The sequence below is a fragment of the Aquarana catesbeiana genome, linkage group LG11 (genome assembly GCF_042186555.1).
Source record: "Aquarana catesbeiana isolate 2022-GZ linkage group LG11, ASM4218655v1, whole genome shotgun sequence".
NCBI lineage: Eukaryota > Metazoa > Chordata > Amphibia > Anura > Ranidae > Aquarana > Aquarana catesbeiana.
Window position 1 is genome coordinate 270,744,695 of NC_133334.1, and position 15,356 is coordinate 270,760,050.

A 15,356-nucleotide genomic window follows, 5' to 3' on the forward strand; every position below is an offset into this window, starting at 1 on the left:
AAACTTTCACTGTACAAGGAACAGACTTCTCAATGGCCAGCTCCAGTGACCAATGTCATGTTGGACTTTCCCATACTGTAAAGCTATTTTATATATTTGAAGACAGTTTCTTCTTTATTTGTTATTTCTGTCTATAAAAAATTAGAATAAGAAAAAATGAGGGGACAGTTGTCCCTGGATAAGGAACAGAGGAGAAATTGTCTCAATGAAGATGCCATCTGCAGTGACAACTAACAAAGATGGGCTTTCCCTTATTGTAAATCTGTTTTATATACATATATACAATTGGTCTTTTATTTGTTATTTCCTACTATAATATTTTGGAATTCTAAAGAAAGGAGGGAAAACCCAAACTTTGATCGTTGTCACTGAACGGGAAACAGGAGAAAAAACATCTCAATGGAGATGCCATCTCCAGTGACAACTATCAAATTTGGGATTTCCCTTATTGTAAAACTATTTTATACATTTACGGAAAGTTTTTCCCTTAGTTGTTATTTCTGTCTATAAAAATTTAAAATGAGAAAAAAAATGAAGGGAAATCCAAACACTGACAGTTGTCACTGGACGAGGAACAGAGGAGAAAACTTCTCAATGGGGATGCCATCTCCAGTGACCAATGTCATGATGGGCTTTCCCTTATTGTAAAACTATTTCATATATTTACAGACAATTTGTCCTTTATTTATTTTTTTGTTCTGTCTGTAAAAATTTGAAATGATATAAAAATGAGGGGAAATTCAAAATTTTACAGTTGTCACTGGGTGAGAAACAGAGGAGAAAAAGTCTCAATGTGGAGGCCATCTCCAGTGACGACTATCAAAGATGGGCTTTCCCTTATTGTAAATCTGTTTGTATATATTTATACCCAGTATTTGCCCTTCATTTGTAATTTCCTTCAATATAATTTTTGAATGAGAAAAAAATGAAGGGGAATCCAAATTTTGGCCATTGTCATTGGAGAAAGAATAAAGGATAAAACTTCTCAATATGGATGCCATCTCAATGGGCAATTGACAAAGATGGGTTTTCCCTTGATTTAAAGAGATATCTTATTTCCTGTTGTGTCACTGGGACCAGACGTGTGGGAGAAAATTTCTCCATTGGGGACTCGTATGGCAACTAAACACAACAGGGTTGCTTCCTATTTCCTGCTCTAGCCCTACAAACAAAAAAAGGTTTTGGATGGACATTCAATTTTCCACTTAGGCCCGTTGTTTCTATTTTAAGCACCATAAGCCTACAACTTACCAAGCGGTGGTAGCCAGTCACTCAAGAGCCGAATGCAAACCTTAAAACTTTAACAAACATTTGGCATTTTCCCAGTTTCGAGAGCGCTAAGCGAAGCACTAAGCCTTTGAGCAGACAGTTTGTTAAAACAGAGAGAACATTTGTGTTTTCACTGGTGTTTTGTCAGATGTGATGTGACAAAAAGGATGGGGGGGGGGGGGGAGTCCTCCTGCAAGCAGGTTTCTTCCTATGATGGAAGTGCAGTGCACCTACTTGTTTCTCATCATCAAAGGAACAGACATATATCTATAATTTATGTCGTGCTTTAAGCTTCTGCTGATCTGATGTGGCTTGTCTCAGACAAACACAAGCGGCAAAGCCCCAACCTGCCAATCATCTCTGCCTTCTCAAACTATGGACCATTAGTGGGGAAGACAGCGGAGTTGCCTTAATGACGCTTTTATATGCAGCGCGTTGGCATTGAAAGAGAGAAGAATTGACTTGATCAATGCATTAGGCTAATCAGGGGGTCCCTGCCCTTAATTCCTTTTGTCGGTAATTTCCATTCTAAGGAGACGGGCAGGAAAGTTGTAAAAGGAACACTTAAAGCTTGCAGTGACAAATGCAGTCACCTGTGAGCATGGCATGGACGCAACGCGGGGAGAAATGATGGAGACGGGAGAATGGACTTCTCATTCAGCTAGTTTGCACTTTGTCAGAATTGCAGCCAACATGAAGTAATTTGTACGTCTTTAATATTAAGGAAAAATATCCATTTTGCCATTTTGCGTTCAGATATAATACATGCTCTGGACATAAAGGCATAAAAATTTGTGCCATTTGATGTAAAGTAGTGCTTTATTGCTGCCATCGAAAGACTTTAGAGGGAAACTTTTTGGGGCCCATGTTATATATTTATTTCCTAATTTAAATGTTTAAAAAATGATATATACATATACAAAAGTGAGTACACCCCCCAACATTTTTGTAAATATTTTATTGTATCTTTTCATGTGACAACACTGAAGAAATGACACTTGTCTACAATGTAAAGTAGTGAGTGTACAGCTTGTATAACAGTGTAAATTTGCTGTCTCCTCAAAATAACTCAACACACAGCCATTAATGTCTAAACCGCTGGCAACAAAAGTGAGTACACCCCTAAGTGAAAATGTCCAAGTTGGCCCCAAAGTGTCAATATTTTGTGTGACCACCATTATTTTCCAGCACTGCCTTAACCCTCTTGGGCATGGAGTTCACCAGAGCTTCACAGGTTGCCACTGGAGTCCACTTCCACTCCTCCATGATGGCGGGTGGATGTTACAGACCTTGCGCTCCTCCACCTTCCGTTTGAGGATGCCCCACAGATGATCAATAGGGTTTAGGTCTGGAGACATGCTTGGCCAATCCATCACCTCTACCCTCAGCTTGTTTAGCAAGACAGTGGTCATCTTGGAGGTGTGTTTGGGGTCGTTATCATGTTGGAATACTGCCCTGCGGCCCAGTCTCTGAAGGGAGGGGATCATGCTCTGCTTCAGTATGTCACAGTACATGTTGGCATTCATGGATCCCTCAATGAACTGTAGCTCCCCAGTGCCGGCAGCATTCGTACAGCCCCAGACCATGACACTCCCACCACCATGCTTGACTGTAGGCAAGACACACTTGTCTTTGTACTCCTTACCTGGTTGCCGCCACACACGCTTGACACCATCTGAACCAAATAAGTTTATCTTGGTCTCATCAGACCACAGGACATGATTCCAGTCCATGTCCTTAGTCTTCTTGTCTTCAGCAAACTGTTTGCAGGTTTTCTTGTGCATCATCTTTAGAAGAGGCTTCCTTCTGGGAAGACAGCCAAGCAGACCAATTTGAAGCAGTATGGTCTGAGCACTGACAGGCTGATCCCCCACCCCTTCAACCTCTGCAGCAATGCTGGCAGCACTCATACGTCTATTTCCCAAAGACAACCTCTGGATATGACGCTGAGCACATGCACTCAACTGCCTTGGTCGACCACGGCGAGGCCTGTTCTGAGTGGAACCTGTCCTGTTAAACTACTGTATGGTCTTGGCCACCATGCTGCAGCTCAGTTTCAAGGTCTTCTTGGCAATATTCTTATAGCCTAGGCCATCTTTATGTAGAGCAACAATTCTTTTTTTCAGATTCTCAGAGAGTTCTTTGCCATGAGGTGCCATGTTGAACTTCCAGTGACCAGTATGAGAGAGTGAGAGCGAAAACACCAAATTTAACACACCTGCTCCCCATTCACACCTGAGACCTTGTAACACTAATGTAATTTCTTCACTGTTGTCACATGAAAAGATAGAATAAAATATTTACTAAAATGTGAGGGGTGTACTCACTTTTGTAAGATACTATATATATATATATATATATATATATATATATATATATATATATATATATATATATATATATATATTCAAAGGTATTGGGACACCTGCCTTTACACGCACATGAACTTTAGTGGCATCCCAGTCTTAATCTGTAGGGTTCAATATTGAATTGGCCCACCCTTTGGAGCTGTAAAAGCTTCAACTCTTCTGGGAAGGCTGTCCACAAGGTTTAGGAGTGTTTCTATGGGAATGTTCGACTATTCTTCCAGAAGCGCATTTGTGACGTCAGGCACTGATGTTAGACGAGAAGGTCTGACTCGCAGTCTCCACTCTAATTCATCCCAAAGTTGTTCTGTCGGGTTGAGGTCAAGACTCTGTGCAGGCCAGTCAAGTTCCTCCACCCCAAAATTGCTCATCCATGTCTTTATGGACTTTGCTTTATGCGCTGGTGGGCAGTTATGTTGGAACAGGAAGGGGCCATCACCAAGTTGGGAGCATGAAATTGTCCAAAATGTCTTGGTATGCTGACGCCTTAAGAGTTCCCTTCACTGGAACTAAGGGGCTAAGCCCAACCCCTGAAAAAAAAAAAAACCTCACACCATAATCCCCCCTCCACCAAATGATTTGGAGGGGTGGCCCAAAACAAAAGTTTTAGGCAGGTGTGAAAAAAAATGCTGTAAAAGAAGAATGCTTTTAGTAATAGAAGTGTTAATATTTTATTTTTATCAATTAACAAAATTGAATGTAAATAAACAAAAGAGAAATCCTAATCAAATCAATATTTGGTGTGACCACACTTTGCCTTCAAACCAGAATTAATTCTTCTAGATAGACTTGCACACAGTTTTTAAAGAAACTCGATAGGTAGGTTGTTCCAAACATCTTGGAGAACTAAGCACAGATCTTCTGTGGATGTCGGCTGCATCAAATCCTTCTGTCTTTTCATGTCATTCCAGACAGACTCCATGATGTTGAGATCAGGGCTCTGTGGTAGCCAAACCATCACTTCTAGGACTCCTTGTTCTTCTTTACACTGAATATGACATGACATTGGCTGTATGTTTGGGGTCGTTGTCCTGCTGCAGAATAAATTTGGGCCTAATCACAGGCTTCCCTGATGGTATGACATGATGGATAAGTATCTGCCTGTATTTCTCAACACTGAGGACACCACTGTTCCTGACCAAATCTCTAACCCCTATTGCAGAAATGCAGCCCCAAACTTGCAAGGAACCTCCACAATGCTTCACTGTTGCCTACAGCACTCATTATTGTACCGTTCTCCAGCCCTTCGCCAACAAACTGCCTCCTGCTACAGCACAATATTTCAGATTGTGACTCATCAGTCCAGAGCACCTTCTGCTATTTTTCTGTTCCCCAGTTCTTATGTTTTCATGCATTGTTGAGTCACTTAGCCTTGTCTTCCACAACCTCACCAAACTCACAACCTGTATTCACTAGCATGGGGCACTTGGGGTTTCCACCGTAGATGGGGTGGAACACAATGACATTACCCCTAACGGAACCTGGAGGGAAAGCCCGGCCCGGCATGACTGGAATACAGTACCAACTCCTAGGCTTCTCTGTCTCATTATAGTGTCCTTGCAAAGTCCCCCAGCACAGATGCTTTGCCAAGAATTGTCCCCTATTTGTACAGATGAGGTAACACTTATATATCAGTATGGTGGCACAAGCTGGAAACCAGTGGCAAACGTTCTTTATCGGGAGAGACGTGGTGAGAGATACCTGAATTCCTTATAGAGGAAGCAGCATGCAGCCTTACCTTCCAGCAGGGAGTCATCCTGGTGCTTCCCCTGAAGGAGGGTGCCCACTAGGAAAGTCCTGGACCTACAACGTCACTTGTGGAGGGTCCCAACTCAGAGAAGTAACTGATCTTTCTCACAGGTGGTGGCTTCTAGCCCCAAGAACACCACCAGTTCTGTATATACTCCTCTCAATCCAGGACACCCAAGTGAAGAACCCTTTGTCTTGGAAATGTTATAGATAAGAAACTCCTATCCTAATATTAATCAGTGGTTCCAAATTAATAATAACTACTGAAGTAGGAAATAGATACAAAAAAATTGATCCAGAATCTTTCAAAATAACTGTTAAGTTTAGTTCGTGCATTTTAGGGATTTTTTTTATAAACATGCTTACATAGGTTTTACATTATCATTACAATTGTATCAAAATAATACATAGGCTAATTTCTTAACAGGGTCCTGGAATTTGAGTATGTGGCAGAAACGTTTATTTATTCCCAAGGACGTTGGCTGCAGTGGACCGAAGCCTACAGAGGAGTTTAAAGAGGAGTTCCAGTCATATTTTTTTTTTACATTATTCTGCTGCATTAAATCTAAATAACAATCTTTGGAAAAAATTTTTTTTTTTACTCACCTTTTCAGGTCTGTTGCTAGGGGGTCCCTCGTAATCTGCCTCTTCCTCTCCAAGGTGCCTGACATCATTTTCTCGCTAGTGCTCCTGGGAGATGGCTGTCATCATTTCCCAGGAGTCACTAGGCAGCGCCGAGGGCTTCGTTGCCATCACAACCGGGGGCGGGCACTTCCAACGCTGACGCCCGTTGTGATGGCAACGTCTGAAGTGTACGGTGCTGCGCCGTATATACGGTGCTGCGCCGTATATATAGCGCATGCGCGACAACAGGCAGTGCATGCTGGTCGTTGAGCTGCACCAGAGCCCGGAAGATAGTGCTTGTGGGCTTCACATGCCCACGCAGGATGGTTCCATGCTTTCGTGTTTCGTGCTTTCATGGATGTGCAGCTGAAAAAATCTGCAGCAACTGTGTGATGCTATCACGTCAATATGGACCAAAATCTCTGAGGAATGTTTCCAACACCTTGTTGAATCTATGCCATGAAGAATGAAGACAGTTCTGAAGGCAAAAGGGGGGTCAACCCAGTACTAGCAAGGTGTACCTAATAAAGTGGGCAGTGAGTGTATATTGTTGTCATGTGAGGGTCCTGAAGAAGACGGGTGGCCCTCGAAACACATTATCCAACTAGGATCCTGGTCGTAGGTCTCCTTGGCTTGGGTACACGCTGAGTCTGACAACCATGGTACTATGGATCAGTAGCTTATTATGCTGTTATTTCTACATTGTTTGGGAGTCTGATGAGGATTAAAATTATTATTATTATTACTCACGATTTATATAGCGCCAACAGTTTACGCAGCGCTTTACAATGTAAAAGGGGGGCAGCACAATTACAGTACAGTTCAATACAGAAGGGACAGGAGGGCCCGGTTCATAGAGCTTACATTCTAAAGGGAGGGGGTGGTGGTACAAAAGGTAATAGATGCGGGGAATGATTTGATGGGGTTGTTAGGTGGGTGTGGGATAGGCTTCCCTGAATAAGTGAGTTTTCAGGGATCTCCTAAAGGTGGACAGGTTAGGGGCTGATCGGATATCGGATATACCGGGGGCAGGGAGTTCCAGAGGATGAGAGAGGCTCCAGAGAAGTCCTGAAGACGAGCATAAGAGGAGGTAACAAGGGAGCTAGAGAGCAGGAGGTCCTGGGAGGAGCGGAGGGGACGATTTGGGCGATATCTGCAGATGAGGTTGGTGATGTAGCTGGGGGCGATGATGTGGATGGCCTTGTATGTTGTGGTTAGCTTTTTGAATTTTATACGGTGGGGTAGGGAAAGCCAGTGAAGGTATTGGCAGAGAGAGGCAGCTGTCACGGATCAGTTAGTGAGGTGTATTAGTCTAGCAGCAACATTCATAATAGACCGAAGTGGGGATAGCCTGTGTAAGGGTAGGCCATTAAGGAGAGAGTTACAGTAGTCAAGGTGGGAAATAATCAAGGAGTGAATAAGTTGCTTTGTGGTGTCATTAGTCAGGAAGGGTCGAATTCTGGAGATGTTGCGGAGGTTAAGGCGGCAGGATTTAGCCAGTGATTGGATGTGGGGGCTGAAGGAGAGGTCAGAGTCAAGGATTATACCCAGCACCCTGGCATGTGTGGAGGGACCAATGGTTGTGCTGTTGATCTTAATGGTAAAGTCATGGGGGGGTGACCGGGAAGGAAGAAATATTACAAAATTAATGACTGTCATATGGGATAATGTGCTAGGCCGGTGCACCCTCTTTTGTTTATGTTTTTGCCTTTGACCAGGAGGACATGGGTATGCAATGGATATCTAAAGGGTTTTCCCTCAAGACTTAGGCCTACTGACAAGACCCGAAGCTTCCCTCTCTCATCATCACACTCAAGCCAAAACTGGCCAAGGCAGGCAAGAATCATTGTATTTATGAAGGAATGGCTAATCCTACACAAATGTCTTTTTTATGTGTCTTCAAACAGTTGTAATTCAACGCACCTCTACCGGACTTCTAATGGAATCTAAAGGTCATATTTTGTTAAAAATCACCTTGAAGAGGGCAGAGCCACACTGCATCCATTTAACGAGAAAAGGCTCATATCATTCCTCGATAGAGGAAAGTACTCAATGGTCTTATTTATGTATTTATTCCAAGTAGACACTGCAATAACATACTTACAAACATCACCGGGCCGTAATAACATGCTCTATTTTCAAAAGCCAGCAAAGAGAATCAATATTTTGTACATCTTTGACTGTGCAATAGGTTGGCCATTTTCTCTTATTGTCTTAAAGGAGACCATCAAGGAGAAGGACCTACGTCCAAGCTTCAAACCACCTTTCAAATGATTTTTTAAAAAGGAAGAATTCTTTATGATTTTCATCTGGTTGATGATAACAGTTTATTTGTGGGGAGCAATCAAGCTTATGAAGAAATATTTCTTAATGCTCCGAGCGCCATCCCCCCATGACAAAAAAAAACACAGCCGTCATGAATAAAAGATGCAGTTAGCGATGGAAGACATTACAGATTTCATCTTGAAAAAAAAAAAAAAAACAATCAAATCAGATGAGGAGAAAATACATTTGTTTTAATAAGTGCGGAATTATGAGGTAATGGCATCGCTTTGGGGTTTGGAGCAGTGAGGAAGACTGTTTTTGATGGCGTTTTGTGAAGTGGGATCGATTATTATTGTTTGTTTTTTTTCTTTAGATGAGCATAAAAACTAAATGTAATCCTTTTAACAACTTTTGTGTTTTTTGAAAGTGTAGCTTATTATGTGGATCTTCTATGCAAATAATATAAAGTCTAGAAAAAAAAAAAAAATCTCTTTACTAGGTACAAGAGAACTTTACTCTTCCAGGAAAACAGCTAGTTCGTCTTCGCCAAAAACGTTGTTGACATTCGTTTCTAATTCTACCATACGGCACTGCTACCCAAAAATTACAATAAACTGTTGCGATCGGGCGCTGTGTGGCATGGTTTTGTTCATAAATGTTGGCGGTAGCACTAGGGTTAGGGTTACAGTTAGGCTTCCTCAACTCTCAGGAGCCATTTTTTATTCTTATTATTATACAGGTTTTATATAGCGCCAACATTTAAAGCTCATTACCCCCTTTAGAAGCTGAATTTCACATACAGTACCTTGAAAAAGTATTCACACCCCTTGAAATTTTCCCCATTTTGTCATGTTACAACCAAAAACGTAAATGTATTTTATTGCGATTTTATGTGATAGACCAACACAAAGTGGCACATAATTGTGAAGTGGAAGGAAAATGATAAATGGTGTTCTATTTTTTTTACAAATAAATATCTGAAAAGTGTGGCGTGCATTTGTATTCAGGGCCCTTTACTCGGATACCCCTAACTAAAATCTAGTGGAACCAATTGCCTTCAGAAATCACCTAATTAGTAAATAAAGGCCACCTGTGTGTAATTTAATCTCAGTATATATATATATATATATACACAGCTGTTCTGTGCAGCCCTCAGAGGTTTGTTAGAGAACCTTAGTGAACAAACAGCATCATGAAGGACAAGGAACACACCAGACAGGTCAGGGATAAAGTCGTGGAGAAGTTTAAAGCAGGGTTAGGTTCTAAAAAAATATCCCAAGCTTGGAACATCTCACGAAGCTCTGTTCAGTCCATGGTAACTCTGGAGGAGCTGCAGAGATCCACAGCTCAGGTGGGAGAATCTGTCCACAGGACAACTATTAGTCGTGTTCTCCACAAATCTGCCCTTTATGGAAGAGTGGCAAGAAGAAAGACATTGTTGAAAGAAATACATAAGAAGTCCCATTTGCAGTTTGCGAAAAGCCATGTGGAGGACACAGCAAACATGTGGAAGAAGGTGCTCTGGTCAGATCAGACCAAAATTTTACTTTTTGGCCTAAAAGCAAAGCACTATGCGTGGTGGAAAATGAACACTGCCTATCACCCTGAACACACCATCCCCACCGTGAAACATGGTGGTGGCAGCATCATGTGGTGGGGATGCTTCTCTTCAGCAGGGACAGGGAAGCTGGTCAGAGTTGATGGGAAGATGGATGGAGCCAAATACAGGACAATCTTAGAAGAAAACCTGTTAAGAGTCAGCAAAAGACTTGAGACTGGGGCGGAGGTTCACCTTCCAGCAGGACAATGACCTTCTCTTTCAAGCCAATCAGTCTCTTTTTTTCAGCAGTTTGTGCTGTCAGTCTATTTTCAGGCCTTGGAAGCTGGAGGATAGATGTTTAGACAGCCTGTAGCATGGTGGTGTACCCTGTTGGCTAGAATTTCCCATCCTTAGGAATGATGGCCCATGCCACTCAAGTCATTTTGTCTGCAGGGTTTGTAAGGGAAGAGCTGGAGTGGGGATGGCAAGATGGGGCCTCACGATCAAAAGATGTAGGGGGGTATGGACAGTGTACACTCACTTTCGCCTTTGGTGGATACATGAAACACAGCTGGTCCCCTAGATAGAGAAGAAGTTGGGATAGAGACACTTTATTTTTATGTTTTATGTTTTATGCACCCCACCTACAGTATAAGACTCAATACTGGGTTGAACTATGTTCTTGTCATCGTATATATTGAGCTCTTTAACATATTTTTGGAAGAAATCTATGGATACAATTGCACGTTTGCTTAATATGTCAAATAATGTAAAGAAGTTAGTAAAAGTTTTGAACAGACTGTGTCTTTGTGATGTGTTTGGTGGAAACATTCAACTCGAGCAAGCTAAGTTCAGCTTTGTGAGTATCTACATGAAGTTGCAATAGAAATGTCTGTGCTGCTGCTCTGAGAACTGAATTAGTTTCCTCTTCCTTCTGAGAAGATAGCATGTAGGCAGGTGCTGTCTGCTCCACTGGCATCCAACTGCAGTGGCATTACAGAGGAGGAGGAAATCAAGAGGGACTTAGCTCCTCTATGGTTTCCTGGGTGATAGGTAGGGAAAGTGCAGGGACACGCCACCCTATCTGGAAGGCTCTTCACTTGGGTACAGACCAGCCAGGCAGCATTCCACGCTGTCTGCAAACCTAAGGCCTATATCTATTGATACATTGCTGTTTCATGCTGTGAGTGCTCCCGATCAGTTTGCCCTCCCACCGGGCCTGTTCTGTATCACTGATCTTCAGTTAGAATATATTTCAGTTTCTCGGCACTGGGACTCTGATGCCGCGTACACACGAGCGGACTTTATGGCAGACTTTGCCCGGCGGATGGGATTTGGTCGGACAATTCGATCGTGTGTGGGCTCCAGCAGACTTTGTTTTCTCAAAAGTTGGACGGACTTAGATTTGAAACATGTTTTAAATTAATCAGTTGAAATCGAGTCCGGTCGAAAAGTCCGCCGTCTGTATGCTAGTTCGACGGACAAAAAGCCACGCTAGGGCAGCTATTGGCTACTGGCTATGAACTTCCTTGTTTTAGTCCGGTCGTACGTCATCACGTACGAATTCGATGGACTTTGGTGGATTGTGTGTAGGCAAGTCCGTTCATTCAGAAAGTCCGTCGTAAAGTACGTTGAAAAGTCTGCCGGGCAAAGTCTGCCGTAAAGTCTGCTCGTGTGTACGCGGAGTTAGTGTTTTTCTGCTGTCCCACCACGCTGAACCCACTGACAAGCGGTGCAGTCAACACCTGGGGGAGTCTAGACATTAAAACTAGTTCTGGTCAGGAACGAATGGTGGGCAAATGAAGGGGTTGGTGGTGATAGGGTAGGTTCCTCTGGGAGCGCACGCCCAGCAACCTGGTCACCCAGTCCCATGCACCTTGGATGTCCAGCCGGGCCTCCTGTGGACTAGGTCTGGAACCAATCGAAACAGAGAGGCCTCTAGCAGGTGTATGAATGAGTGTTTCCTGATGTCGCCTAGGACCGAGTTGAATAAGAACTTGGAGAAATGGTGAACAGGAGGATTGGTTGCTAGCGTCTTGGACCATCTATCATTGAAAATTGGGTTGAGGCTTAATGACACCCCCAGCGAGGTAGGGCTACAAGTCTATAGGAAGAAAAAAAAAAGCACATTCAAAGGCAAAGAAGAATAATGATGTTTTTTCCCCCATCCAGGGAGCAAACAGATCTGTGGTGTAGTGGTGTAGTGGGTAGGGGTGGCACAGTGGTGTAGTGGGTAGCACTTTTGCCTAGCAGTAAGAATGGTCACTGGTTTGAATCCCACCCACGACACTACCTGCCTGGAGTTTGCATGTTCTCCCTGTGCCTGCGTGGGTTTCCTCTGGGTACTCCGGTTTCCTCCCACACTCCTCCAAAGACATGCTGGTAGGTTAATTGGATCCTGTCTAAATTGCCCCTAGTATGTATGAATGTGAGTTAGGGACCTTAGATTGTAAGGGTAGGGGCTGATGTGAATGTACAATGTATATGCAAAGCGCTGCGTAAATTGACAGCGCTATATAAGTACCTGAAATAAATAAATAAATAAAAATCCCACTGCCTATGTAGTGTGACATCCCCTGTGATCCTACCATGAATGTCTTTGTTCAGGTACTTCCTGTTATAAAATGACAAAGCACTGTCCATGTATCCTAGTTGGGCGCCTGCATTGTCACCCTATCACTTGAGCTTCTGAATGAGATAATAGGTGGCCACATCGCTGGAGTTCATGTAGACACTTCCTATCTACATGAACTCCAACAATGGTTGCATGGCAGTTTTCCTGATGATAACAGCAGACCATGCCTGTATAATGTGTACAGAAAAGGCCACAATGTAGGTGCCCAACTAGGATACAGGGGCAGTGCATTGTCATCCTATAACAGGAAGTGCCTGAACATGGACCTTCAAGGTAGGGTCACAGTGGATTATTTTTATGAAAGCTGCAGATTTAAGAGGATTGAAAATCACTTTTAAAGTTACATGAATAGAATAGGATGGTTAAGCTTATATGAGGTTTAAGTAATTGGTTTTATATCTACTTTAAGGAAGCAAAGGCTGGGATAGCATGAGTGTTTGGAAGTTAGTTGACAACATTTACATGCAGAAACCCATCTGTAAGCTGCGGTTGTGTAGTCAGGTACACACTTCCCAATGACCACAGGTGCATGGTCATATACAGTACATCGGCTATTTCAGCTGGTTGATCCTCATTATACCTGCCTGATCATTTTCACTTGTGACCTGTATCTGGTCCTAATGTGTTTGACCTGGCCATTGACCTGGCAATTGACCTCTCTACTCTACTCACTACTCTTTGTCTTCTGGTATTGACTTGCCCTCTGTACTTGCTTATTACCCTCTGCTGCCTGTATCAGCTCTTCCCAATGGTCCCACAAATGTCATCTTTTATTGCAAGGGTCTCTGGTGAAGCCTAATGCTCTAAGTGTAAGAAAATGATGGGTGACTATACAAATAATAATACGGACATTAATTAATAATATCAATATTATTAATCCACTCCCACTTCTCACCATTCTTTTAAGGGTAGGTCAGCAATGAAATACGCAACACAGACTGTAGGTGAAAAAGAGATTATATTGTACCCAGAATGAAACATGAACAGCTTTGCTACAGACAAGGAAATATGACTCAAATTACATAGAAACAATAACCAATTTTCAAGTAGCATATAAATCCCAGGAAAAGATTAGCAGCAATAGGACCTAATACAATCAAGCAATACAACCTTTTCCCCATGGAAGATCTACCTAAAATACCAAAGCAGGCAATCATAAACTGGCAAGATATCTAGCTAGTAAGCACCTCCAACATTACCACACTCTCCATAGTCAGCCTCCATTTAAGGTCCCCCAGTCCAGCTCTCCCCATCAAGTCTCCAGTCAAGCTCCTCCTGTCCTCCCTGGCCTTTAGCCAGGGTCTCACCAGCTACTCCTCAGTCAAGCTCCCCCCCCGAAAGTCCAATCTTTGGCTATTCTTATACTAGTTTACTCCATTCGCTATCATTGAGGAATCTCTGCTTGGTCCACATCTCACAAACATATCTTCCTCAAGAAAGCATTCAAATGAAAGTTTTCTCTGCTATGATGTTTATCCCAAAATAATTAAGATCTCTGGGGACCTGATGTCTATAGCGTGTACAGGTATACGTTAATTAAGTCTGCCATCACCCTAGACCAGCGGTCTCCAAACTGCAGCCTGGGGGGCCAGATGCGTCCCTTTGCTTGCTTTTATCTGGCCCTTGTAGCACTATTTCATTGACTGGTACCAACAATGGGGCATAATTCCCCCACACTGACCCCAAAGAAGGAGCACAATTCCTCCCAATGATACCAATAATGGGGCTAAATTCCTCCCAATGACACCAATAATGGCTAAAGGCCAGAGAGGACAGGAGGAGCTTGACTGGAGGGTGACTATGAAGAGTGTGGTAATGTTGGCGGTGCTTGCAGGCTAGATATCTTGCCAGTTCATGATTGCTTGCTGGATTTTTGTATTTGGTACTTTAGGTACATCTTCCATTGAGCAAAAGCTCCTACTGACATTGGGACCTTTTCTACTCCCAATGGCCATAGTCGGGCCCCCAAAAATCGTCTAATGGTCAGTCAACTGGCCCTTTGTTTAAAAACATTGGAGACCCCTGCCCTTGACTTTAGGATAAACAGTCCACAAATTTGCATACCAAAGCCCTATAACCAGTTGGAGACACAATGTCTGGTCACCAACCCTAAAGACAAAAGGGAAAATCTAAACATATGACTTTAGACTAGTAATGAAAAGACAGAAAAAGAAAGTTCTCTTGGCCCATATCTTTATTATTATTATACAGGATTTATATAGCGCGGACAGTTTACGCAGCGCTTTACAACATTAGGGCAGACAGTACAATTACAATACAATTCAATACAGGAGGAATCAGAGGGCCCTGCTCGTTAGAGCTTACAATCTAGGTTGGAGGGTCAAGTGATACAAAAGGGTAATAGCTGTGGGGGATGAGCTAATGGAGAAAATAGTGAAGTTGTTAGATGGAGGCAGGATAGGCTTCTCTGAAGAGGAAAGTTTTCAGGGATCGCCTAAAAGTCGATAAATGTGGGGACAGTCTGACAGATTGGGGTAGCGAATTCCAGAGGATGGGCGAGGCTCGGGAGAAGTCCTGGAGGCGGATATGGGAGGAGGTGATGAGGGAGCTAGAGAGCAGGAGGTCTTGGGAGGAATGAAGAGGGTGATTAGGTTGGTATTTTGAGACTAGGCTAGTGATGTAGCTGGGGGCAGAGTTGTGGATGGCTTTGTAACTTATTGTTAGTATTTTGAATTTAATTCGTTGGGCGAGTGGCAGCCAATGGAGGGATTGGCAGTGAGGCTCTGAGGAAGAAGGTAAACCTTCGAAACGCGTCAGCCAGCAGCGGTCCGCACGTCCTCTCTTCAGGACCTGGAGACTGCGATCGGTGGACGGACTGTCACAATTCAAAGATTGTTACAAGCGTGATTTTCTTTCTACCTTTGTGAGTAGTTTTTAATAATGTTTC